At 44.3% G+C, this 27,935-nt stretch overlaps 1 protein-coding gene and 2 pseudogenes across 2 annotated transcripts in view; 1 reads left to right on the forward strand and 2 right to left on the reverse strand.

Annotated features, from left to right (window-relative positions):
- ZNF560 (zinc finger protein 560) overlaps positions 1 to 27,935 on the reverse strand; it is a 58,006-nt gene extending 30,071 nt beyond the window's left edge. The window contains exons 1-2 of one of the 2 annotated variants that reach the window (XM_077977129.1): positions 27,796 to 27,935; positions 6,380 to 6,468 (exon numbers count right to left, since the gene is read on the reverse strand). The gene's annotated coding sequence lies outside the window, so the exon portion shown is untranslated. Of the gene's footprint in view, positions 1 to 6,379; positions 6,469 to 6,789; positions 6,978 to 27,795 lie in introns of those variants that run through there. The other variant, XM_015122783.3, reaches the window with a different exon arrangement.
- Positions 1,857 to 1,945, reverse strand: LOC114674265 (small nucleolar RNA U13; annotated as a pseudogene).
- LOC100423742 (NADH dehydrogenase [ubiquinone] 1 beta subcomplex subunit 4 pseudogene) lies at positions 2,579 to 2,966 on the forward strand (annotated as a pseudogene).

A 27,935-nucleotide genomic window follows, 5' to 3' on the forward strand; every position in this document is an offset into this window, starting at 1 on the left:
AATCCCAGCTACTTGGGAAGCTAAGGCAGGAGAATTGCTTGAACCCAGGAGGCAGAGATTGCAGTGAGCCAAGATCACACCACTGCACTTCAGCCTGAGTGACAAGAGCAAAACTCCGTCTCAAAACAAAACAAAACAAAAAATTAGCTGGGCATGGTGGCGAATGCCTGTAATCCCAGCTACTCGGGAGGCTGAGGCAAAAGAATCACTTGAACCCGGGAGGCGGAGGTTGCAATGAGCGAAGGTCATGCCATTGCACTCCAGACTGAGCAACAAGAGTGAAACTCTGTCTCAAAAAAACAAAAACAACAACACACAAAACCTGCAGGTAGTTTCGAGGAGCTGAGCACAGCCTCCAGCAACAGCCAGCAACAAGTCCTATAGCTGCAAGGAAATGAATTTTGCCTTTTGACTGAATGTGGAAATATACTCTTCCCTAGGCAGAGGTTGCAGTGAGCCACTGCACTCTAGCCAGGGCAACAGAGCAAGACTCTATAGCCAAAAAAAAAAAAAAAAAAAAAAATTGTACTGTAGGTTTCAGCTAAGGCAATTAGATAAGACACAGCATGCTTATCAAATTCGTAGATGGACTATACAATTTGATGACTGATAGAACTGGATTCAAAATTACTGTCACAGGCTGAAGTGATTCACCGAATAAACAGGATTTTTATTTTTAAAAAGGAAATAGAATATACAACACAAGAATTAAACAACACTCATATAAAATGTCTCACACGTAAAACATAAACCAAAACGCTACACTACTGGCCAGCCGCAGTAGTAGTTCAAGCTTGCAATCCCAGCACTTTGGGAGGCCAAGGTGGGCAGATCACTTGAGGCCAGGAGTTCAAGACTAGCCTGGCCAACATGACAAAACCCCATCTCTATAAAAAAATACAAAAATTAGCCAGGCGTGGTGGTGCATGCCTGTAATCCCAGCTACTTCAGAGGCTGAGGCATGAGAATCACTTGAACCCAGGAGGCGGAGGGTGCAGTGAACTGAAATGGCATCACTGCACTCCAGCCTGGGCAAGAGAAGAAGAATCTGTCTCAAAAACAGGGTGGGGGGGCACGGCGAGAAAGAAAAGAAAGAAAGTAAGAACACTATACTTCTGAAAATATATTTGAGTATTCTTATTCAGGATGAAACTGAACAAGACACTGACTGTCTTTTTGAAAACAAGTGGCTTGCGGTTAAAACTAAAATCTATCTTCAGATGTAGCAGCAGTAAAACAAACAAACAGAAAAAGAAACAAAAAACAAGTTAAAGTCTGTTCCTTATTTCTTTCCAGAATAATTTTTACACAACTTTACATCGATTCAGAAATGGTACAACACCAATGGATGGGAATTTATAATATCCAGCAAAATTAAACGTACATTTGTCCTCTAACCTAAAATCCAGTATTAAAGGTTTAACCTGATAATACACTTATAAAAATGTTAACTACATATAAAGAAGTTCATTTACTGCAGGTTACTCATGGATGCTAAAATAATTAGTAGAAAGGTTGCTGGGGAACAAGATATTCCAGGTATCCTGCAAGGGATGGTGGCTCATGCCTGTAATCCCAACATTTTCTGAGGTCGAGGTGGGAGGATCACTTGAGCCCAGTAGTTCAAAGCTGCAGTGAGCTAGGATCGTGACACTGCACTCCACCCTGGGCGACAGAATGAGTCTCAAAAAAAAAACCCAAAAAAAACCCCACAAATATATATATGCAAATATAGAGTTATAGAGATCTCTCTCTTTCTCTCTACATATCTATGTGATAGATACATTCTCATATAAATATATAATATATATGTGATATATATATTCCGGGTGTCAAAATACCAACCCACATATTACTCTCTTTTGTGCTGATGACATGGTAAAAAGGTATGAGGGAGGCACATCTCACACAAGAGTGTGAAAACTCAATCAGCCCACGAAAGGATCTCGCATATTACTTTCTTATCCAAAAGGAAAAGGCTATCTTTAAAATAAAGTGCTCTGGCCAGGCGAGGTGGCTCATGCCTGTAATCCCAGCACTTTGGGAGGCCAAGGTGGGCAGACCACGGGTCAGGAGTTCAAGACCAGCCAGCCTGGCCAGCATGGTGAAACCCTCGTCTCCACTAAAAATACAAAAATTAACTGGGCCCGGTGGCAAACGCCCGTAATCCCAGCTACTTGGGAGGCTGAGGCAGGAGAATCACTTCAACCCGGGAGGCGGAGGTTGCAGTGAGCTGAGATTGCGCCACTGCACTCCAGCCTGGGAGACGGAGTGAGACTCTGTCTCAAAAAATGAATAAATAAATAGATCATTCTACCATAAAGACACAGACACACAAACGTTCAATGCAGTGCTATTCACAAGAGCAAAGACATGGGATCAACATAAATGCCCCTCAATGACAGACCAGATAAAGAAAATGTGGTACACATACACCATCGAATACCATGCAGCCGTGAAAAAGAACAACAAGATCACGTCTTTGGTGAAAACATAGAGAGCTGGAGGCTATTATACTTAGCAAACTAAGGCAGGTACAGAAAACCAAATACTGGCAGTTGTGTGCTAGGTCACCAAGATGTCATTCCCAAAGTATACTCCGTCACGCCTGGCCACTCTGCCCTCGATGCTTGACCTGGCCAACTATATGACATGTCCCTGGAAACCGGGAGGGCACAAGCTAAGCAGTTGGCCATAAGAGCCCAGTTTCAGCAGGAGTACCTGCTCCAGTACAATGACCCTAACCACCGCTCGTCGAAGATCCTGCCTTGATTAGTTGGACCTATGCAAGATCAGCAAATGTCTATCCTAATTTCAGACCCACACCTAAAAACTCACTCCTGGAAGCTCTATGTAGAATTGGGCCCCTCTTCTTCTGGTATTATGTTTTCAAAACTGACATGGATAGGAAAGAAAAACTTATCCAGGAAGGAAAATTGGATAGAACATTTAACATCTCATATTAAGTCTGGCAATGATGACTATATATATTCTTGCTTAAATAAATCATCTATTAATAATTAAAAAGAAAAGAAAACCAAATACCACAGGCTCTCACTTACAAGTGGGAGCTAAATGATAAGAACTTATGAATACAAAGAAGGAAACGATAGACACTGGAGTCTACTTGAGGGTGGAGGGCAGGAGGAGGGAAAGGAGCAGAAAAGATAACCACTGGGTACTGGGCTTAATACCTGGATTTCTTTACCTATGTAACAAACCTTCACATGGACTCCCAAACCTAAAATAAACGTTAAGAAAAAAAAAGAGGCCGGGCGCGGTGGCTCAAGCCTGTAATCCCAGCACTTTGGGAGGCCGAGACGGGCGGATCACGAGGTCAGGAGATCGAGACCATCCTGGCAAACACGGTGAAACCCCGTCTCTACTAAAAAATACAAAAAACTAGCCGGGCGAGGTGGCGGGCGCCTGTAGTCCCAGCTACTCGGGAGGCTGAGGCAGGAGAATGGCATGAACCCGAGGAGGAGGAAGGAGCCTGCAGTGAGCCGAGATGTGGCCACCGCACTCCAGCCTGGGTGACAGAGCAAGACTCCGTCTCAACAACAAAAAAGAAAAAGAAAAAACAAAGGAAATCAGTATATCCAAGAGATATCTGCACTCTCGTTTGCTACAGCAGTATTCACAGTAGCCAGGATTTGGAAGCAGCCTAAGTGTAGCTCAACAGATGAGATGAATGGATAAAGAAAATGTGTGTGGTACACATATACAATGGAATACTGTTCATCCATAAAAAACAATGAGATCCAGGCCAGGTGCGGTGACTCACACCTGTAATCCCAGCACTTTGGGAGGCTGAGGTAGGTGGATTACTTGAGCCCAGGAGTTTGAGGCCAGCCTGGGCAACTGTGAAACCCCATCTCTACAAAAAATACAAAAATTAGCCAGGTGTGGTGGTGAGCAGCTGTAGTCCCAGCTACTCAGGAGGCTAAGGTGGGAGGATCACTTGAGCCCAGGAGGTGGAGGTTGCAGTGAGCTGAGATCGCATCACTGCACTCCAGCCTCAGTGACAAGAGCTCAAACTTTCCTCAGCTGCTGCCAAGGTGCTCCGTCCTCCCGAGGACCGCGTTGCAGTGAGGCCCTCACTTCATCTGGCAACTAGCACCGCATCCGGCAGCACCAGCCCCATACTGGCCCACGACATGGCCTCCATCTCCAAGCTCGCCTGCATCTACTCAGCCCACATTCTGCACGAGGACGAGGTGACCACCACGGAGGATAAGATCAATGGCCTCATTAAAGCAGCCGGTGTAAATGTTGAACCTTTTTGGTCTGGCTTGTTTGCAAAGGCCCTGGCCAACGTCAACATGGGAGTCTCATTTGCAATGTAAGAGCTGGTGGACCTGCTCCCCCAGCAGCAGGTGCTGCACCAGCAGGAGCTCCTACCCCCTCCACAGCTGCTGCTCCAGATGAGGAGAAGAAAGCGGAAGCAAAGAAAGAAGAATCTGAGGAGTCTGATGATGACATGGCCTTTGGTCTTTTTTCTTTTTTTTTGAGACGTAGTCTCACTCTGTCGCCCAGGCTGGAGTGTACTGGCGTGATCTCAGCTCACTGCAACCTCCGCCTCTTGGGTTCAAGCAATTCTCTGCCTCGGCCTCCTGAGTAGCTGGGATTACAGGTGCCTGCCACCACGCTAGGCTACTTTTTTTGTATTTTTAGTAAAGACAGGGATTCACCATCTTGGCCAAGTTGGTACGGAACTCCTGACCTTGTGATCCACCCACCTCGGCCTCCCAAAGTGCTGGGATTATAGGCGTGAAACACCGTGCCTGGCCTGGCTTCGGTCTTTTTGACCAAACCTCTTTTGAAATGTGTTCAATAAAAAGCTGAACTTGAAGGAAAAAAAGAAGGGGGGGAGCAGGGAGGAAGGCAAGAAAAAAGACAAAAAAGGAGATCCTGGCCAGGTGCAGTGGCTCACGCATGTAATCCCAGCATTTTGGGAGGCCGAGGCAGGCAGATCACGAGGTCAGGAGATCAAGACCATCCTGGCCAATATGGTGAAACCCCATCTCTACTAAAAATACAAAAATTAGCTGGGCGTGGTAGTGTGTACCTGAAAACCCAGCTACTCAAACGGCTGGGGCAGGAAAATTGCTTGAACCAGGGAGGCAGAGGTTGCAGTGAGTCGAGATCGCACCACTGCACACCAGCCTGGAGACAGAGTGAGACTGTGTCTCAAAAAAAAAAAAAAAAAAATAGAATGAGATTCTGTCATTTTCAACAACATAGATAGAACTAGAGGGCAGTACATTAAATGAAATAAACCAGGCACAGAAAGACAACTTGGGCGTGGTAGGTGGTGGTTGCCGTGAGCCAGTATCAAGCCACTGCACTCCAGCCTGGGCATCAGGGCAACATCCTGCCTCAAAAAAAAAAAAAAGCTTGAATAGAGCTCAGATCCAAAAACACTCCGTTATATTTTAGAACAATTTGGAGAATTTTCATTTATTATACAGAGCAAATATTAGATAATATTATTTGTAATTTTCTTGATGCAAATAGAATTACGGTTTTAGTAAGACAACACTCTTATCATTGAGTCAGGTATTACCCACTACTTAAATGTCGAGCTTTTACCATCCTGGCTAACACGGTAAAATTCCATCCCTACTAAAATACAAAAAATTAGCCGGGCATTGTGGCACGCACCTGTAATCCCAGCTACTCGGGAGGCTGAGGCAGGAGAATCGCTTGAACCCGGGAGGCGGAGGTTGCAGTGGGGTGAGATCGCGCCACTGCACTCCAGCCTGGGCAACAGATCGAGACTCCCTCTCGGAAAAAAAAAAAAAAAAGAAATGTCGAGCTTCATCTCTGCAATGAATTTCCCATTTACTCTCAAACAGTTCACCATAAAATGTATTTACGAGACAGCAACTACACAAAACGCTAAATACAGGTGCAGCTACAATGGATACTTATTCGTCGTACTGGATGGTCAACATACCCATAGGTTTAAGTTTTTTCGAAAGAAAAATGCAGAAAAAATACACTTAGTACATTCATCCTGTTAACGGTAAATTCGATTATTGTAGTATTTGTGTGTAAACCCTCCACCCTTTCTTCCAGGAAGCCTGGTTATGAAGCTCTTTGGAGACGTACAGAGCTAGGAACTTCAAATGAAAAGAATAGCTGAGTATTCTTAGCTTTCTTTAGTAGAAAGACTCGCGGTCTACAAACGTTTATATGCACATGCAGAAATACGCACACCCTAAGCTAAGAAAGCACCTTTCTACCTGAACGTAAAGTGTCCATAAAAAATATACAGGTTTCGCAAAGGCAAAATGCCAAAATCTCACAGGAAACACTCGTTTGCATAAAAAAGGAAGCACCTGCCCGCTTGAACCAACTTTCTCCCAGTGCTCACCCGAACACGGTGGAGTTGCCAGGTCCGTGGGGCTGCAGGGATCTTGGGGACGGAGTCAATCAAACGCGAACAGCAAAATTCTTTCTCCTCTGAAAAACAATTCACAAAGGTTGCCTTGGAGACTTATGTTTTAGGTCTCAGAGTCCTTGGACACTTTTGAAGACGGGAACGCATGGCGGAAAACATCCCTCGGACGCGCCCATACTGCACTTCCCACCCAGCTCCTCTAGGGGACCCAAAGTCCGAATGGCCTCTCCGACGTGGCCTCGCCCGATGGCTCCGCGGCTCCCGCGGACGCGAGTGGAGTGGTCCGGGCCTCTCGAAGGAGGATCCTCGATTACCCTGGGTCGATTGTGACCTCTGCCACCCCGCGAAACAACGCCCAACCCACTAGTCTACACAAGCCTCACCAAAGTAGTGAACGACCAGACGACACAAAGAAAAAGGTGGCTCTGAGGCAATAGGCGCCAGCGACTAAAAGAGACAACTGGCGCGCCGCTAACGTCACTTCCGCCGGAGCATTGGGAGGGGCGTGCCTCGTTGCGTGGGCAGTTGGACAGGATGGAACTCTTTAGGATTCTAGTTTCCCTCCGCGTGGGTGCGGAGGTATCAAGGGGTCGGCTCAGTGCGTGGGTCGGCAGAGAGAAATGGGCCCACGGGACAAGGTGGGGGTTAAATCCGGGCTGTGGGCGGGGCTGTGGGCGGGGCCCATGTCCGGGGGCGGGGCTGGATGTGGGACCAGACCCACCGGTTGGCTTCCGTGACAGAATGGACCGGGAAGGCGAAACGTCGGGGGATGGACTCGCCCCTCAGGATGCTCATTAAAAACTTTCCCCACGTTCCTGGACCCCTTTCAGGATTCTCTCCAGTTGATAACCTGCCAATCCACAAAATGGCCTGCTTCCTCCATTCGATCACGTCTTTAGAACTTTATTTTCTCTTATTCCTTTTTATTTATCTGACCTTGCTAAATTCTAACCGTTGATTCCTCTGCGTTTTCAATGTATCGATACTTTCTGTAAATATTGCCATTTTTTTTTATTTTCTTTCTTTCTTTTTTCTTTTCTTTTTTTTTTCCTTTGAGGCAGGGTCTGGCTCTGTTGCCCAGGCTGGAATGCAGTGGTGGGAGCATGGCTCACTGCAGTCTCGACCTCTCCAGGCTCAAGCCATCCTCCCATCTCAGCCTCCCGAGTAGCTGGGACACGGGCACACCACCACGCCCGGCTAATTTTTGTATTATTATTATTATTATCATTATTATTATTATTTTGTAGAGACGGGGTCTAACCATGTTGCCCAGGCTGGTCTGGAACCCCTGGGCTCAAGCGATCTGCCCGCCTTGCACTCCTGAAGTGGGATTACAGGCGTGAGCCACCACGCACCATGCCTGGCCTTATTGTATATTTTTTTCTTCTTCAACTATGTATTTGTTACTATTTCTCATATCTTATCAAATTATTCAAAGCCTCCCATACTACATTGTGAAATACTACTGATACCAGGCATTCTTCACTTATTCTGTGCAAAAAAAAAAAAAAGAAGAAGACGACTGTTGGACTTGTGGTAGAGATTTAGTTGAATCTTTGGGTTATATTGGTATCTTTATAATACTGAGTCTTCCAGCCGGGCGCGGTGGCTCAAGCCTGTAATCCCAGCACTTTGGGAGGCTGAGACGGGTGGATCACGAGGTCAGGAGATCGAGACCATCCTGGCTAACATGGTGAAACCCCGTCTCTACTAAAAAATACAAAAAACTAGCCGGGCGAGGTGGCAGGCGCCTGTAGTCCCAGCTACTCGGGAGGCTGAGGCAGGAGAATGGCGTGAACCCGGGAGGCGGAGCTTGCAGTGAGCTGAGATCCGGCCACTGCACTGCAGCCCGGGCAACAGAGCGAGACTCCGTCTCAAAAAAATAAATAAATAAATAAATAAATAAATAAATAATAATAATAATAATAATAATACTGAGTCTTCCTATGTGTGAATATACAATATCTCTCTATTTAGGTCTTCTTTAAATTCTTTCAGTAATGTTTTGAAATTTTCAGTTTACAAATATTTTACCTCTTGGAGTAAAGTTATTCCCATGTAACTTATTTGGATGCTTTTGTAAAAGGGATCACATTCTCAGTTTCCTTTTCTGATTGTTCATTGCTGGTGTATAGATACAAAACTAATTTTCATCTCTTGATGTTGTACTGTGCAACTTTACAGAATTTATTACAAGCTCTACTAGTTTTCTTGTAGATTCTTCAAAATTTTCTATATATCAAATATCACCTATAAATATACTTTTATTTGTTCTATTCTAATTGGGAAACCTTTTATTTTACTTTCTTGTGTGATTGCTCTGGCTAGAATTTCCTGTAGAGGCTGGGTGCGGTGGCTCATGCCTGTAATCCCATCATTTTGGGAGGCCGAGGTGGGTGGATCACCTGAGGTCAGGAGTTCAAGACCAGCCTGACCAACCTGGTGAAACCCCGTCTCTACTAAAAATACAAAAAAATTAGCCAGGCGTGGTGGTGGGCACCTGTAATCCCAGCTACTCAGGAGGCTGAGGCAGGAGAATCACTTGAACCTGGGAGGCGGAGGTTGCAGTGAGTGGAGATGGTGCCATTGCACGCCAGCCTGGGTAACAAGAGCAAAACTTCATTTCAAAAAAAAAAAAAGAAAAGAAAAGAATTTCCTGTAGAATGTTGAATAACAAAAGAGAAATCAGACCTCTCTTCTTCCTGATCTTAGGGATAATTTTTAGGCATTCACTATTGAACATAATGTTAGCTGTGTTTTTGTACGTGCATTTTGTCTTGTTGAATAAACTCCCTTCTGTTTCTAGTTCTCTTAATTTTTTATTTTTTTATTTTTTTGAGACAGAGTCTCGCTCTGTCACCCAGGCTGGAGTGCAGTGGCACGATCTTGGCTCACTGCAACCTCCACCTCCAGGGTTCAAGCAATTTTCTGCCTCAGCCTCCCAAGTAGCTGGGATTATAAATGCCCACCACACCTGGCTAATTTTTTTGTATTTTTAGTAGAGACGGGGTTTCACCAGCTTGGTCAGGCTGTTCTCCAACTCCTGACTTCATGATCCACCTGCCTCGGCCTCCCAAAGTGCTGGGATTACAGGCATGAGCCACCACGCCTGGCCAGTTTTCTTAATTTTTATCAAGGAAAAGTGTTGAGTTTCATCAAATGCCTTTCCTGCATTAGTTGAGGTGATTCTGTGGGATTTTTTGTCTTTTGTACTAATGTGAAGAATTACATTTTTAAATTTCCTTTTGTTGAAGCAACCTTGCGTTCCTGAGATAAATCTCACTAGTCATGGTGTATAGTGCTTTTAATGTGCTGTTGGATATGATTTACTAATATTTTTTAAGGATTTTTGCATCTATATTCATGAAAGATAGTCTCTAATTTCTTTTTTTTTTTTTTTTTTTTTTTTTTTTTTTTTTGAGATGGAGTTTCACTCTGTTGCCCAGGCTGGAGCGCATTGCTGCAATCTTGGCTCAATGCAGTCTCAACCACCCCAGGCTCAAGCCATCCTCCCACCTCAGCCTCTGAAGAAGCTGTGAGCACAGACGCACCACTGTGCCTGGCTACTGTGTGTGTGTGTGTGTGTGTGTGTGTGTGTGTGTGTGTGTGTGTGTGTGTGTGTTTAGTTTTGCTCTTGTTGCCCAGGCTGGATTGCAGTGGTGTGATCTTGGCCCACCGCAACCTCCGCCTCCCAGGTTCAAGCGATTCTCCTGCCTCAGCCTCTCGAGTAGCTGGGACTACAGGTGTGCATCACCACACCTGGATAATTTTTGTGTTTTTAGTAGAGACAGGGTTTCACCATGTTGGCCAGGCTGGTCTCAAACTCCTGACTTCAGGTGATCTGCCCATCTCAGTCTCCCAAAGTGCTGGGATTACAGGCGTGAGCCACCACACCTGGCTAATTTTTGTATTTTTTTTGTAGAGATGGGGTTTCACCATGTTACCCAGGCTGGCCTCCAACCCCTAAGCTCAAGCAATCTGCCCACCCTGGGCCTCCCAAAGTGATAGGATTATAGGATGAGCCACCACTCCCAGCAAAAAAAAAAAAAAAGAAAGGAAAAAAAAAGAACGTGTTTTCTCCTGTTTTGGTTTGGTTTGGTTTGAGACAGAGTCTCCCTCTGTCGCCAGGCTGGAGTGCAGTGGCACAATCTCGGCTCACTGCAACTTCCACCTCCCGGATTCAAGCAATTCTGCCTCAGCCTCCCAAGTAGCTGGGATTACAGGTGCATACCACCATGCCCAGCTAATTTTTGTATTTTTAGTAGAGATGGGGTTTCCACCATGTTGGTCAGGATGGTCTTGATCTCTTTACCTCACGATCCACCTGCCTCGGCCTCCCGAAGTGCTGGGATTACAGACGTGAGCCACCACACCCAGCCTCCTGTTCTACTTTTTTGGAGGATATTGAGAAATACTGGTGTTGATTATTCTTTAAATGTTTGGTACAATTCGTTTGTGAATTGACACTTCTTTGGTCCTTGACAATTCACTGTTGGGAAGTTTTGAAATACTGATTTAATCTCTCTTCTTGTTACAGGTCTGTTGAGATTTTTCCTTACTTTTTAATCCAATTAATTTCTGTGTTTCTAGAAATGTGTCCATTTTATTTAGGTTATCTAACTAGTTGTACAATTATTTGTTCATAGAATCCTCTTATAATCTTTATTTCTGAATAGGATGTTGTTAGTGTGCCCCAGTTTCATTTCTAATTATTTGCATCTTCTGTCTTTTTTGTCAATCCAGGTGAAGTTTTTCGATGTTATCGATCTTTGCAAAGAGCAACTTTTAGTTTCATTGATTCTCATTGAATAGATTCTTATCTATTCTCCATTTCACATATTTCCCCTCTTTATTATTTCCTTTCTTCTGTTGGATTAGTTTACTTTCCTCGTTTTGGTAGTTCCACAAGATGTAAAATTATGTATAGGTATTTACAGCTATAAATTTCCTACTGAGGCCAGGTAATGTGGCTCACACCTGTACTCCCAGCACTTTGGGAGGCCAAGGCAAGAAGATTGCTTGAGCCCAGGAATTCAAAGCTGCAGTGAGCTGTGATCGTGCCACTGCACTGCAGCTTGGGGGACAGAGCCAGACCTTGTCTCAAATAATAATAATAACTTTCCACTGAGCACTCTCATTGCATCCTATAAGTTTAGGTCTGTCCTGTTCATTTTTGTTTCTCTCCACATATTTTCTTTTGTAATTTTTGTTGTTGTTGTTTGTGACTAGCAGAAATTTATTTCTTATAGCTCTAGAGGCTAGAAAGTCCAAGAACAAGGCACAAGTAGATTCAATGTCTCATGGGGGCCTGCTTCCTGGTTTACACATGACTGTCTTCTCACTGTGTCTTCACATAGTGCAAAGGGAAAGGCAGCTGTCTGGGCCTCTCATTTTAAAATTACTTTGTTTTTTGATATGTTCTGAGAAAGGATCTTGCTGTCTTGGCCAGACTGGAGCAATCCTCTCACCTCAGTCCACAGAGTAGCTGGGACTACAGGCACATGCCACCATACCCAGTTAATTTTTTAGAAAACTTTTCGTAGTGATAGGAATTCACTATGTTACCTGACTGGTCATGAACTCACAGCCTCAAGTGATCCTCCTGCATCAGCCTCCCAACGTGCTTGAATTACGGGCATGAGTCATCGTGCCCAACCTAATTGCTTTTTTTAATTTACAAATTTTCATTGTACATATTAATGGAGTATGAAATGATATTATAATTTATGAATGCAATACAGAATAATTAAATGAAGCTACTTAACATATCTACCATCTCAAGTACTTACCATATTTTGTGGTGAAAACAGATGCCTTGAAATTTATTCTTGATCCTCTGTTTTTTAAGTGTGTGTTAATTCACACATATTTATGTATTTTAATGTTTTTCTGCCATTATAGATTCTAACTTTATTCTGTTGTGTTCTGACAAGGTACTTTATATATATTCAGTGCTTTTAAATTTACTGAGACTCAGTTGGGTGTGGTGGCTCACACCTGTAATCCCAGCACTTTGGGATGCCAAGAGTGGATGGATCATTTGAGGTCAGGAGTTGGAGACCAGCCAGGTCAACATGGTGAAACCCTGCTTCTGCTAAAAATACAAAAATTAGCCAGGTGTGGTGGTGCACACCTGTAATCCCAGCTACTCAGGAGGCTGAGGCAGGAGAATCACTTGAACCTGGGAGGTAGAGGTTGCAGTGAGCCAAAATTGCACCCCTGCACTCCAGCCTGGGCAACATAACAAGACTCTGTCTCAAAAAAAGTAAAAATTAAAAAAAAAAAATTTACTGAGACTCATTCTGTGGCATATACATTTGACATATCCTGAAGATGTTCCACATGAACTTAAGAATGTGTGTTCTCATGATATCGGATGGACTGTTCTACGTGTCTCTGAGGGTTAGTTGGCTTATAGTATCTTTCAAGCTCTCTATGTCCTTTCTGATCTTCTATGTAGATGTCCTTTTATTAAAAGTGTCATACATAACTCTCCAATTATTGCTATGGAACAATCTATTTCTCCCTTAAGTTTTGTCATATAACTTTGGGGTCTGTTTTTCATGCATACGTGTTTATGATTGCTGTATCTTCTTTTTCTCATTTTTAATTTTTTTAAAAGACAGAATCTCAGCCGGGCACGGTGGCTCACACCTGTAATTCCAGCACTTTGGGAGGCCAAGGTGGGCGGATCACAAGATCAAGAGATTGAGACCATCCTGGCTAACACGGTGAAACCTCATCTCTACTAAAAGTACAAAAATTAGCTGGGCATGGTGGCATGCACCTGTAGTCCCAGCTACTCAGGAGGCTGAAGCAGGAGAATTGCTTGAACCTGGGAGGTGGAGGTTTCTGTGAGCCAAGATTGCATCACTGCACTCCAGCCAGGCGACATAATGAGCCTCTGTCTCAAAAAAAAAAAAAGACAGAGTCTCATTATGTTGTTTACGCTGAACTTAAACTCCTAGGCTCAAGCAATCCTCCTGCCTCAGCATCCCAAGTCACTAGAACTAAAGGCATGTACCATCATGCATGGCTTGTTACATCTTCTTGATGAATTGAAGCTTATATCAATATATTGCCATCCCTTGTATATTATAAAGTCTTTTACTTTATTTGTCTGATATTATTATAGTCAATCCAATTGTCTTTTTGTTGCTATTTGCATGGAATATCTTCTTCTCATCCTTTCACTAACAACCTATCTGTTGCTTTTTATATAAAGTGAATTTCTTGTAGACAATACGATTTGATCATGGTCTTTATAATTTCATCCATTCTTCAACGGCATGACTTTTTCTTGGAGTGTTTGATTCATTTACATTTAAAGTAAAAATGAAGGATTTTCTTCCTGCCATTTTGCTATATGTGTTCTGAATGTCTTATACTTTTAGCTCCTTATTTCCTCCACTGCTGATATTTTTGTGTGTGTTTACTTGATTTTTAGAGTGAATCCTTTAACTCTCTTCTAATTTTCATTTATGTACGTTGCACTTATATTTTCTTTTTCTTTTTTTGCTTTGTTTTGTTCTGTTTTTGAGACAGAGTCTTGCTGTGCCGTCCAGGCTGGACTGCAGTAGCACAATCTCACCTCCCAGGTTAAAGTGATTCTTGTGCCTCAGCTTCCTGTGTAGCTGGGACTACAGGCTTGTGCCACTACACCTAGCTAATTTTTGTATTTTTAGTAGAGACAGGGTTTCACCATGTTGGCCAGGCTGGTCTTTAACTCCTGACCTCATGTGATCCACTCATCTCACCCTCCCAAAGTGTTAAGATTACAGGTGTGAGCCACCACATTCATATTTACTTTCTTTCTTTCTTTTTTTTTTTTTTTTTTTTTGAGATGGAGTCTTCTTGCTCTGTTGCCTAGGCTGAAGTGCAGTGGTGTGATCTCAGCTCACTGCAACCTCCGCCTCCTGGGTTCAGATGATTCTCCTGCCTAAGCCTCCCAAGTAACTGGGATTACAGGTATGCACCACCATGCCCAGGTAATTTTTGTATTTTTAGTAGAGACAGGGTTTCACCATGTTGGCCAGGCTGGTCTTGAGCTCCTCACCTCAGGTGATTCACCTACCTCAGCCTCCCAAAGTGTTGGGATTACAGGAGTGAGCCACTGCACCCAGTCAAAACTTTAACAGCCCTCATGAGGATTACATTTACCATTCCAAAGTTATATTAAGATTATTTGAACTCGTACCCACTTAACTTCAATAGCATACAAAAACTCTGCTATACAACTGCACACTTCTGTTGTTATTTTTGTTGCAAAATATATCTTTATATATTATATGCGTAAAACATACACTTATAATTTTTACTGATGTTTCAAAAATCCAGTAAAAAGTAAAAGCTGGAGTTACATACAAAAATACCATAAATGTGGTTTTATATTTTCCAATGTACTTACCTTTACTGAAGATCTTTATTTCTCCACATAACTTGAGTTACTGTCTAGCATCCTTTTATTTTATCCTGAAGAACTCCTTTTAGCATCTCTTTTATGTTTGTTTATTTATTTATTTATTTATTTATTTAAGACAGAGTCTCACTCTGTTGCTCAGGCTGGAGTGCAGTGGCACGATCTCAGCTCACCACAACCTCTGGCTCCTAGGTTCAAGCGATTTTCCTGCCTCAGCCTCCCAAGTAGCTGACACTACAGGCACGCACCACTGTACCTGGCTAATTTTTGTATTTTTAGTAGAGACGGGGTTTCACTATGTTGGCCAGGCTGGTCTCAAACTCCTGACCTTGTGATCCACCCGCCTCGACTTCCCAAAGTGCTGGAGTTAAAGGCATGAGCTACCGCACCCAGCAGCATTTCTTGTATGGCAAGTGTAGTGGTAACCTTTCTTGGCATTAGTTTTTCTAGGAATGTCTTAAATTCTCCCTCATTTCTGAACGTTTCTGGTGAGCACAGAATTCTTGATTGATAGTGTTTCTTTTTCAGTTCTTTTTTTTTTTTTTTTTTTTTTTTTGAGACGGAGTCTCGCTCTGTCACCCAGGCTGGAGTGCAGTGGCCGGATCTCAGCTCACTGCAAGCTCCGCCTCCCGGGTTCACGCCATTCTCCGGCCTCAGCCTCCCAAGTAGCTGGGACTACAGGCGCCCGCCACCTCGCCCGGCTAGTTTTTTTGTATTTAATAGAGACGGGGTTTCACCGTGTTTGCCAGGATGGTCTCGATCTCCTGACCTCGTGATCCGCCCATCTCGGCCTCCCAAAGTGCTGGGATTACAGACTTGAGCCACCGCGCCCGGCCCTCTTTTTCAGTTCTTAAATATGTCATCTCACCAACTATGTCCCTCATGATTTCTGATGATATATTTGTTATTAATAGTACTGAGAATCCCTTTATGTAAGGAATCACTTCTTTCAGCACTCTTTGTCTTTGCCATTTGACATTTTGATGATAATGTGATTCACTGTGGGCCTGAGTTTCTCTCTTTTTAAAAAAAAAATTTGGCCGGGCGCGGTGGCTCACGCCTGTAATCCCAGCACTTTGGGAGGCCGAGGCGGGCGGATCACAAGGTCAGGAGATCGAGACCACGGTGAAACCCCGTCTCTACTAAAAATACAAAAAATTAGCCGGGCGCGGTTGTGGGCGCCTGTAGTCCCAGCTACTCGGGAGGCTGAGGCAGGAGAATGGCGTGAACCCGGGAGGCGGAGCTTGCAGTGAGCCGAGATCGCGCCACTGCACTCCAGCCTGGGTGACAGAGCCAGACTCCGTCTCAAAAAAAAAAAAAAAAAAAAAAAAAAATTTTTTTTTTTGAGATGAAGTTTTGCTCTTGTTGCCTAGGCTTGAGTGCAATGGTGCAATCTTGGTTTACTGCAACCTCCGCTTCCCGGGTTCAAGTGATTCTCCTGCCTCGGCCTCCTGAGTAGCTGGGATTACAGGCACCTGCCACCATGCCTGATTGAGTTTCTCTTACTTGGAGTTTGTTGAGCTTCTTGGATTTAAAGATTCATGTCTTTCATCAAATTTGGAAAGTTTTGCTTAATATTTCTTCACATTTTACTTCTTCCCCTTTACTTCTCTCTTATCTTTCTCCACCTTCCATAATGTGTAGTTGATCTGATGCATGGTGTACTACAGGTCCTTTAAGTTCTGTTTGGTCTTCATTCTTTTTCCTTTAGTCCCCTCAGAGTTGATATTTTTCAAAAGTTCTGTCTTCAAATTTGTGGATTCTTTCTTCTGCATGCTCACATCTTCTGTGAAAGAGAAGATGTAACCAGTGACCAAAGAACTAATGTTAGGAGTTTGGCTTTACAAAGAAAATAGTTCCATGTTATCCTATTTAGAATTGGTAGGTATTTTATTTAGAAAGTATTTTGAAAAGAAAATAAAAAAGGATATAATCTAGAAAGCAAAGTGCAGAAAACTTTACAAAGAACACTTACATAAAAACATTTAAAAGGAATTAAAACAGTTCCTTCTCTGAGAATAAATGAAAATGTGAATAAATGGATAGACAATGAAAATGTGGAAAAGCTCATGTAATAGTGCTTTTTATCTTCGGCCATGGACCCTGGTGGACTGAACAAAGGAGGATGAACACAGGAATAAAGACAAAGATAAAAAGATCTGTTTTAAAAGAAGGGGTCAGGCTGGGCACGGTGGCTCAAGCCTGTAATCCCAGCACTTTGGGAGGCCGAGACGGGCGGATCACGAGGTCAGGAGATCGAGACCATCCTGGCTAACCTGGTGAAACCCCGTCTCTACTAAAAAATACAAAAAACTAGCCGGGCGAGGTGGCGGGCGCCTGCAGTCCCAGCTACTCGGGAGGCTGAGGCAGCAGAATGGCATAAACCCGGGAGGCAGAGCTTGCAGTGAGCTGAGATCCGGCCACTGCACTCCAGCCTGGATGACAGAGCGAGACTCCGTCTCAAAAAAAAAAAAAAAAAAAAAGAAGGGGTCAGGGGGCTCCTTGCTTCCAGTGAACAAGGGCCCTGAGCTTCTAGGGCCCTTTGTATCTATTGAGTAAAGGAAATAGAGAGTAGGGGGTGATTGTCAGCCAGCTGCATGATTTAGTGCAGGCCTGCATGTCTGCTTTCTTTTTTTTTTTTGAGACAGAGTCTTGCTCTGTCTCCCAGGCTGGAGTTCAGTGGCGCCATCTCGGCTCACTGCAAGCTCTGCTACCGGGGTTCACACCATTCTCCTGCCTCAGCCTCCCGAGTAGCTGGGACTACAGGTGCCCGCCACCACGCCCGGCTAATTTTTTTGTCTTTTTTAGTAGAGACGGGGTTTCACTGTGTTAGCCAGGATGGTCTTGATCTCCTGACCTCGTGATCCACCCACTTCGGCCTCCCAAAGTGCTGGGATTACAGGTGTGAGCCACCGTGCCCGGCCACATGTCTGATTTCTTTGGACAGTAGGCTCCAGATGTTCCAGTAGATAACCTCAAGGAGCATGGTGCCATGGAGTAATTGCCCTTAGCATGCCTTCTGGTGGCAGGCGCAGATGTGTTTGCCCACATCCTGCATTCATGATAAACAGTTTGCTGCTTGATCATATAGCCTCTGGTGGAATGCTGAGTTGGTCACAACCCTCAGGCTTTCAGCTCCCAACATCTCCCCTTTTCTATTTTTGCATTAATTGAATGAATGTAAGGCCAGGTTGGGCAGCTCTCATTTTCTGATTGGCAGTCCATCCAATTTTACAGAGTATGAAAAGCAAACAAGGACAGAACAGCATTATTCCCAGAACAATATATAAGATGTTAATGTGGAACTTTAGATAGGTCCAAGGGTTGAGGCTCTCCAGACCTCACTGGAATTCGGTCCATGCTTCTAAAGAAGGCTGAAATTCTTTTTTTTTTTTTTTTTTTTTTTGGAGACGGAGTCTCGCTCTGTCGCCCAGGCTGGAGTGCAGTGGCTGGATCTCAGCTCACTGCAAGCTCCGCCTCCCGGGTCTACGCCATTCTCCTGCCTCAGCCTCCCGAGTAGCTGGGACTACAGGCACCCGCCACCTCGCCCGGCTAGTTTTTTGTATTTTTTAGTAGAGACGGGGTTTCACTGTGTTAGCCAGGATGGTCTCGATCTCCTGACCTCGTGATCCGCCCGTCTCGGCCTCCCAAAGTGCTGGGATTACAGGCTTGAGCCACCGCGCCCGGCAGAAGGCTGAAATTCTTGAGTTTGCTTATTTAGATCAAGAATTTTGCTTTGTGGGAGGCTGAGGCAGCAGAATGGCGTAAACCCGGGAGGCGGAGCTTGCAGTGAGCTGAGATCCGGCCACGGCACTCCAGCCTGGGCGACAGCGCGAGACTCCGTCTCAAAAAAAAAAAAAAAAAAAAAGAATTTTGCTTTGTAATTCACCAATATCAAAGGTGATATTGGATGTGAAAGCTCCCTGCAAATGGGCTGTCACAAGGTCCCACAGATAGTCACTTTGGTTATATTCTAAGTTGGTTACATAAATATGAGTGTGATTAAAATGACAGCACAATTGCTGTTGCAATTGTAAGCTTCGTACTTGTTCACCTAACCATAGAACCATGGATTTCAACATTGCCACTTCGGTTTGTAACTCAGTGTTAATTTTACTCTGAAATTGCCATGTTTTGTTGGTGGTACGTGTCTAGTTCTCTACGTACTGAACTGTTTGAACAGAACTATGCAAAGCTACAGAGAACATTACTACAGAAGTTATTAGTGTGACCGAGGAAATAATAGCAAAAATTATCATGCCTAAGGCTTTACGGATACAATGAGTAAGCTGAGTTAGAAGAAGTTTCATGACGGGCGGATCACGAGGTCAGGAGATCGAGACCATCCTGGCTAACCCGGTGAAACCCTGTCTCTACTAAAAAATACAAAAAACTAGCTGGGTGAGGTGGCAGGCGCCTGTAGTCCCAGCTACTCGGGAGGCTGAGGCAGGAGAATGGCGTGAACCTGGGGAGGCGGAGCTTGCAGTGAGCTGAGATCCGGCCACTGCACTCCAGCCTGGGCAACAGAGCGAGACTCCGTCTCAAAAAAAAAAAAAAAAAAAAAAGACGTTTCATGAAGTGCAAAGCAGGGGTGGCAGCCCAAGGCTCAGATGGATTAACAGGAATCCATACCCCAGGGATGTGACCCAGAATTATCAAAGTAGAGATGTGTTAGCACTGTGCTATGATTAATACAGTGATAGAACTGACAAGATTTACATGTCAACTGGGTATTGTTTACCTGGAGCTGGTCCTTCTTAGCTGCCATAAAGACATAAGGATTAAAAACACAAACCATAAATTTAGTGGTGATATTCTTTACAAATGTAACATCAAAACTGCGTCAAGTAGCAGTACTAGTATCAGAGAGTACCCCTACACAGATACTACCATTTGTAAATAGGACTGCTGCTTTCCATATGGTTTCTTGAATTGGACCTTTCCTACCTAGATGTTGCCACTGAAGAAGAGGCGGGATAAAGCCTGTTCCATGCCAAGCAACCCGGGCAGCAGAATGGGATTGGATCCCAGTGTGTTATAAAGAAGCATTGGCCGGGCACGGTGGCTTAAGCCTGTAAACCCAGCACTTTGGGAGGCCGAGGCAGGTGGATCAAAAGGTCAGGAGATCGAGACCATCCTAGCTAACACGGTGAAACCCCGTCTCTACTAAAAATACAAAAAAATTAGCCAGGTGTGGTGGCAGGCGCCTGTAGTCCCAGCTTCTCGGGAGGCTGAGGCAGGAGAATGGTGTGAACCTGGGAGGCAGAGCTTGCAGTGAGCCGAGATAGTGTCACTGCACTCCAGCCTGGGCGTCAGAGCGAGACTCCATCTCAAAAAACAAAACAAAACAAAACAAAAGAAGCAGCATTGAAAGCCTTCTACCAATGTCAATGAAGTTTGTGCCATGATGTCTGATTTTCATCTTTACTATCTAGTTGACCTTTAGGTCCCCAATCTACAATGTCTCCAGTTAACATAGTTTGTTTTCTAACCAGTAGGCCAAGACACTGGGTCCATGGAGGCGGGGTAGGAACTATTGAAGGGAATCCATTCCATATAGTCAACACAATTGGGGTGATTGGGCCAGGAATGGTTGGTTAGCACACCAGTTACATTAATAGAACTAAGACCTAAAAAGCACATGACTTTTCCATGGTAACTCAACCGTGCTTGAGCTTGACTTGTAAGACAGCTACTATGGTTGAACAACATCTTTGTAGTGCTACACCAGGGAAGTCCTTCCAGTGGGACCGTATAATTGATGACATTGGTCTGAGAGTCTATGTCAGGGGGAGTTAGGGGTACTGGAGCCCACACTCCCTGATCATGATAGATTTCAGGAGGAGTGTCACTCCAAAGTACAGGCCGTACTACTGGGGGATTAGGAACATATGCCCAATATGTTTTTGCCTCTGCACAGGGAAAACATACCACACAGGACATTATGGCTAACATGGCCAAGAACATGGAATCAAGGGTTTTTGCCTGGCTCTGATGCTCCAGTAGTTTCTCAGCTTCCTGGTTTTCTTGAGTTGCCCTCAGGTTATGGGGGTTGATGTCATCGTGACTCCAGTTAGCCTTCTCTCTGTCTTTGCACTCAGGCTCAGCTTGCTCATGGCCCACACTGGAAGGACCAGGCCCACGGTTGGCCACCTCCAGTTTCCCATTCCATGGTCACAACATACCTTGAGGGCACCCAAACGGTTTTGTCCACCTTCTGGAAAAACACAAGCATACCCTCATCCTCACATCAGTAAATCCACCAGACCTTTCCATTGTCCTTCCGGGGATTTCCATAACACTTTCAGAAGAACTTTCCTCTTTTCCTCTAACACTTGCCAATGTCTTTCTGCTGAAGTCTTACCACCCATACAAGGAGTCAAAAAATTTAAAGTAAATAGGGCTAAACGTAGTTTTGTTTGAGGTAGTAGCTGGTCTCCTATTTCCCCTTTCTGTTTTTTCAACATGTGTTGCAATGTTTGATGTGCCCACTCTATAATTCCTTGTCCTCAAGGGTTGTAAGAAATTCCTGTTTTGTGCATTATAGCCCAAAGCTGTAGGAAATTTTGAAAAGCATGACTAGCATAAGCAGGTTGACTGGCTGAGACCAGTTCGGTCAGCGAGACCCTAACCCAGTGGTGCCAGAGGAACGAAAGGCACACACACAGAAATATAGAGGTGTGGAGTGGGAAATCAGGGGTCTCACAGCCTTCAGAGCTGAGAGCCTCGAACAGAGATTTACCCACGTATTTATTAACAGCAAGCCAGTGATAGGCATTGTTTCTATAGATTATAGATTAACTAAAAGTATTCCTTATGGGAAACAAAGGGATGAGCCGAAATAAAGGGATGGGTCTGGCTAGTTATCTGCAGCAGGAGCATGTCCTTAAGGCACAGATCGCTCATGCTATTGTTTGTGGTTTAAGAATGCCTTTAAGCGGTTTTCTGCCCTGAGTGGGCCAGGTGTTCTTTGCCCTCATTCCAGTAAACGCACAACCTTCCAGCGTGGGTGTCTTGGCCATCACAAACATGTCACAGTGATGCAGAGATTTTGTTTATGGCGTTTTGGGGCCAGTTTATGGACAGATTTTGGGGGGCCTATTCCCAACATCCATTGTCAGTTTTTAATTGTATGGGCCCCCATATGAGCAAATGACAGACAATGTCATTGTACCTGACCAGCTGTCTCACCTGTTTGGCATGTAGCATGCAACATATGAGAATAAGTGTCTATAGTCACATGAACATAGCTAAGCTTGCCAAAGGCTGCTATATGTGTAACATCCATTTGCCAGATTTGATCTGGAGCCAAGCCTCGTGGATTGCATCCTTCTATGGGTATAACACCTGTGACATGCTGATAAGTGGGACAGGCTTGCACAATAGCTCGAGACTGGCTGTGAGGCAGATGAAACATACGGGTAAGGGCAGAGGTGTTTTGATGCAGTAATGCATGAGAAGCTTGAGCTTGTTCAAATACAGAACCAATCAGTTTATCTGCTTTGTCATTGCCTAAAGATAATGGTCCAGGGAGTTGTGTGTGAGAACAGATATGAGAAATATGAAAAGGAGCAGCATGAGAGTTAACAGCTTGTTGAAGTCTTAGAAACAAGTTAAGCAGTTCTGGCTCTAGTGTATTTTTAATGGTAGCAGTTTCTATGTGACTGGCTACATTAACAACATAAGCTGAATCACAGACAATATTAATAGGAGTTGAAGCTGTAATCTCTAAAACTAGAATGACTCAATTAGTTTTGAGCAATAAGCTGAAACCCCAGAGGTCCTTATTTTTGGAGTATGTTTAGGTCCACAAATAGCTGTGCAGCCTTTGGAAGAGCCATCAGTAAAATAAGTTTGTCCATCTGGAATAGGTTTGTGAAGAGTGATCACAGGAAGAATGAAAGAATGGACTTTATAAAATTGCAAAATTTTGTCTGAGGGGTAATGATTATCTATTGCACCTACAAAATCTGCGAGAGCAGTTTGCCATACGGTCGACATTGCCCATGATGAGGCCTGTTGCTGGGAGTCTAAAGGAACAATAATCTTATCAGGGTCACATCCTGTCAGCATTTTTGACCTATGCCTGCCCATTGTCACAATTTGCATAATTAAGGAAAGATAGACTTGCAAAGTTTTCACTGTTTGATTAGATAAAAATAGCCATTCTATCACTGTTACAGATTTCTCTAATCATTGGCCCAGGAGTCCTGTTGGAGAATGGGGGGTATGAAAAATAAACAAAAGCAAAGGTTTTTTGCAGCTGCAGCTGTGAGGCATGTCATTGTTGAAGCATTTGCTCAGTTGTAACTCAACTTCTACCTTTTTTGTAAGCTGCTGCAGGGAATTTAAAGAAGAATCTCCTTGTGGGGTTTGATAAAGATGTGTAAGTTGATAAGTAGCAATACCTAGCATTGGTCACAACCAATTAATGTCCCATAACAATTGTCGAAAATCATTTAAAGTCTGTAACCTGTCTTTATGGAGAATGACTTTCTGAGGTCGTACACTGCTCTCTGTAACAATAGTTCCTAAGTAATGGTATGGGGAAGTTGTTTGCACTTTCTCTGGAGCAATTTTGAGCTTCCATTTAACAAGAGCTCGCTTTACTTCTCTGAATAATTGATGCAATATTTGATCTGTAGAAGCAGCCAAAAGAATATCATCCATGTAATGAATGATATATGCAGTGGGAAACGTATTTCGAGGCTCTTTTAATGCTCTTCGCACAAAATGCTGACATAATGTGGGACTGTTAAGCATGTCTTGGGATAAAACTTTCCATTGATAATGAGAAACAGGTTCTTTTTTATTAATAGAAGATACAGAGAAGGTGAATCAAGGCTTATCTTTCTCATGTAATGGTATAGTAAAGAAAAAATCTTTAAGATCTATTACTATGGCCGGGTGCGGTGGCTCAAGCCTGTAATCCCAGCACTTTGGGAGGCCGAGACGGGCGGATCACGAGGTCAGGAGATCGCAACCATCCTGGCTAACATGGTGAAACCCTGTCTCTACTAAAAAATACAAAAAAACTAGCTGGGTGAGGTGGCGGGCGCCTGTAGTCCCAGCTACTTGGGAGGCTGAGGCAGGAGAATGGCATGAACCCGGGAAGCGGAGCTTGCAGTGAGCCGAGATTGTTCCACTGCACTCCAGCCTGGGCGACAGAGCGAGACTCCGTCTCAAAAAAAAAAAAAAAAAAAAAAAAAAAAGATCTATTACTACAAGAGGCCAGTCCCTTGCAATGGCTGCGAGAGATGGCAGACCTTGCTGTAATGCACCCATTGGTTTAATCTGTGCATTAATAGCTCTCAAATCATGTAGGAATCGTCATTTTCCTGACTTCTTTGGAATTACAAATACTGGTGAATTCCAGAAGCTAACTGACTCTTCAATATGTCATGCATTCAATTGCTCTTTTACTAGCTGATAGAGTTGAGCTAGCTTCTCCTGCGATAGGGGCCATTGATCCACTCACACAGGTTTGCCAGTCAGCCACTCCAGCGGCAAAGCAGTGGGTAGAGGAGAAATATCAATGACCCCAATCATAAACCCTGATGTCCCAATCTTTTCCTGTCTTCCAGTTATTGATATCGGGTTAGGGTTTCCTTGTAGGAATTTTTCTTTTTTTTTTTTTTTTTTTTTTTTTTTTTTTTTTTTTGAGACGGAGTCTGGCTCTGTCACCCAGGCTGGAGTGCAGTGGCGCGATCTCGGCTCACTGCAAGCTCCGCCTCCCGGGTTTACGCCATTCTCCTGCCTCAGCCTCCCGAGTAGCTGGGACTACAGGCGCCCGCCACCTCGCCCGGCTAGTTTTTTGTATTTTTTAGTAGAGACGGGGTTTCACCGTGTTAGCCAGGATGGTCTCGATCTCCTGACCTCGTGATCCGCCCGTCTCGGCCTCCCAAAGTGCTGGGATTACAGGCTTGAGCCACCGCGCCCGGCCCTTGTAGGAATTTTTCTAAACCTTTTCCACTCTGATATCCCATGTCTTTCAAATTTTATTTTATTTATTATTTATTTATTTGTTTGTTTGCTTATTTTGAGACGAAGTCTCACAGTTGGAGTGCAGTGGCGCCATCTCGGCTCACTGCAAGCTCCACTTCCCGGGTTCATGCCATTCTCCTGCCTCAGCCTCCCAAGTAGCTGGGACTACAGGGACCCACCACCACTCCCAGCTAACTTTTTGAATTTTTTAGTGGAGACGGGGTTTCACCGTGTCAGCCAGGATGATCTCGATCTCCTGACCTTGTCATCCACCCACCTCGGTCTCCCAAAGTGCTGGGATTACTGGCGTGAGCCACCATGCCCAGCTGTCTTTCAACATTTTAAATCCTGGGTTATCAAAGTTTTCATTTGCAAGTCTCATATCCCAAGCTGTAAGTAAGTCTCGACCCCATAAATTCATAGCTATATTTGCAACATAAGGCTGGAAAGCACATGATTGTCCATCCGGACCAAGACAAGGTAAAATCTCAGCACTCTGTTGAATGCTTTAAGCAGCTCCTACCCCCACTAGGGATGTGGAGGTTCATCTGAGGGGCCAAGATGGAGGCCAAGCTTTACTGGATATTACTGACACATCAGCTCCTGTGTCTACAAGCTCATAAATTTTTTTTCCTTTAATTTGCACTACACAGTGGGTCTATTAGAGGCTATGGGTTGTGATAAATAGATTTCTCGTGTAGTTGTGCTCTCAAACCCCTTATTTACTCATTTCTCCTTTTGTGGAGAAGGGTGTAATTTGCAGGGGATAAGCAATAATATATCCCCCTGGGTCAAAAACCCAAAGATCTTGTGACATTAAAACTACTTGAATTTCTCCTTCATAATTGGAGTCAACTACTCTGGGGATTACTTTGATGTCTTGCAAGTTAAGGCAGTGCCTAAAATTAGTCCCATGTGTCCTGCTGGTAAAGGTCCCCAAATGCCAGTGGGAACTTTGGTAGGTTTGTCTCCTCCAACTAGTATAATTCTTTCTCTGGTGGGGAGATCTAATCCTGCGCTACCTGGTGTTCTTGGGGAGAGGGAATCAATATTCGTCCTGGGACCCACTCCCGAAGTGGGGTTGTGGTCTGAACTGGGAATGCCCTCATTGTTTGAGGGGCTCAGGTCCAGTCCCCCTTGTCATTTCCCGACAGGTGGGGTGCCATTCTGATGAAATTCTGAGCGGCATTGATTAGCCCAATTATTTCCTTTGTTACAGCGAGGACAGAGTCCTGGCGTTTTTTCCACTGGCAGGGGCACCACATTGTAAAATCCTTTCTGTTCTGAGATCTGGTAGCATTCCTTTTTAAAATGTCCAGTTTTTCCACAATTATAACATTTTCCCACTTTGGGGTTTGAGCCTTGACTCCTTTTAGATTTGTCAACTACTAAACTAGCCATTGCTTGCACTAACATTGTAGGATGTTGAAATTCAGTCCCTACATCCTGACAAGCTTTAAGGTAATCCCCCAAGCTCTTTGTGGATCTCACAAGAGCCATTGCACATTTGCAATCTGCATTTTCGTTTTCATGGGCTAGAGTTATGGCAAGCTTTTCTGTAGCAGAGGCATTGAGGAACCTGATGCCTCACTGCCTCTTGCAGCCACGTGATAAATTGTGCATAAGGTTCCCATGATCCCTGTGTGACAAGTAGAAAAGACTGCACTGGAACTCCCTCTTCAGGAATTGTGCTCCAAGCATGCTTGGCAGCTAAGGCGGACTGGTGGTAAGCAGACTCTGGGAGTGTTAATTGTTGTACCAGATCTGAAAAGGGGTCACTGCCTGTCAGCATTTTCTCTGTAGTGTTTCCTTGACCAGAGGCATGATTCTGCCTAGCCTGGTCTGTGCACATTTCTTGTCAATTTAAACTCCATGTGAGATATGCACTGGTGGATAAGCAAGTGCGAGCCAAATGTTTTATATCAAAGGGTGGGAGACACATGGCTCCGAACATTGATTCTAACAGCCTTGCAGTAAACAGGCTTTGCACTCCATTATTAAGCACACTAGCTTTTAATTCTTTTTTTTTTTTTTTTTTTTTTTTTTTGAGACGGAGTCTCGCTCTGTCGCCCAGGCTGGAGTGCAGTGGCGCGATCTCGGCTCACTGCAAGCTCCGCCTCCCAGGTTCACGCCATTCTCCTGCCTCAGCCTCCCGAGTAGCTGGGACTACAGGCGCCCACAACCGCGCCCGGCTAATTTTTTGTATTTTTAGTAGAGACGGGGTTTCACCATGGTCTCGATCTCCTGACCTTGTGATCCGCCTGCCTCGGCCTCCCAAAGTGCTGGGATTACAGGCGTGAGCCACCGCGCCTGGCCAATTCTTTTACTAATTTAAACTCTATAGGAGTGTACTCATGTAAAAGATGTTGTGGATCATTCAGATCAGGCCTTACAGTAATAAGAAAAGTGCAAGGTCCTAAAAGTTCCCCAGCCATAGCAGCAGCATGCAAAATTTTTTATACGTGGGTTTCTACTTCTGCTACTGGATGGGGTGGCAGAGGCCAATTCTCCTCTCCTATTTCCTGCTTAGCAAGCAGCCAATTCTCCTCCCCTTTCTCCTGCTCATTATTTTCAATAGGCGCTGTCAGAGGAACAAATGATGTTTTTAATTCTTGAGACTCAGAACCTGACTCCTGTTGTCTGACAGAATAAGAAGACGACAATGGCAGTAGGACTGTGTAAACCAAACCCCAAGCAGAAAAAACAGAAGGGTCTACTTTGAGACCTTTTTGATGAGCCCATTTCAAACCCTCTTCTGCTTTGTCCCAATTTTCCACATTGAGAGTGCCTGCCTGCAGAAACCATGGGTTATGTGTAATAACCTCCTCCAGAAGCCTAGTTAATGTCTGAATTAACTTGAGCTCCAGACTGTTTCAACAGAACTTTAAGCAATTGCACATAATGTTTTTCTTCAACAGACAAATTCTGCCCCATGTTACCCTGATTCAGAAACTTCCCATTCCCAGTACTTCTTTAGAGCACTGACCTTATACTCCCTGCTGGCAGATTTTTTCCAGGGTCCTCATTCATCTTGTTAGTTTCACTTCCTCTGCTCCAGCAGACCTTCTTCATTCATGTCCTTGAAGTCCCTGTTCGTGACACCACTTTGCCACAGACCCTGGTGGA

This window comes from Macaca mulatta, chromosome 19, assembly GCF_049350105.2.
Source record: "Macaca mulatta isolate MMU2019108-1 chromosome 19, T2T-MMU8v2.0, whole genome shotgun sequence".
NCBI classification, from domain to species: Eukaryota; Metazoa; Chordata; class Mammalia; order Primates; family Cercopithecidae; genus Macaca; species Macaca mulatta.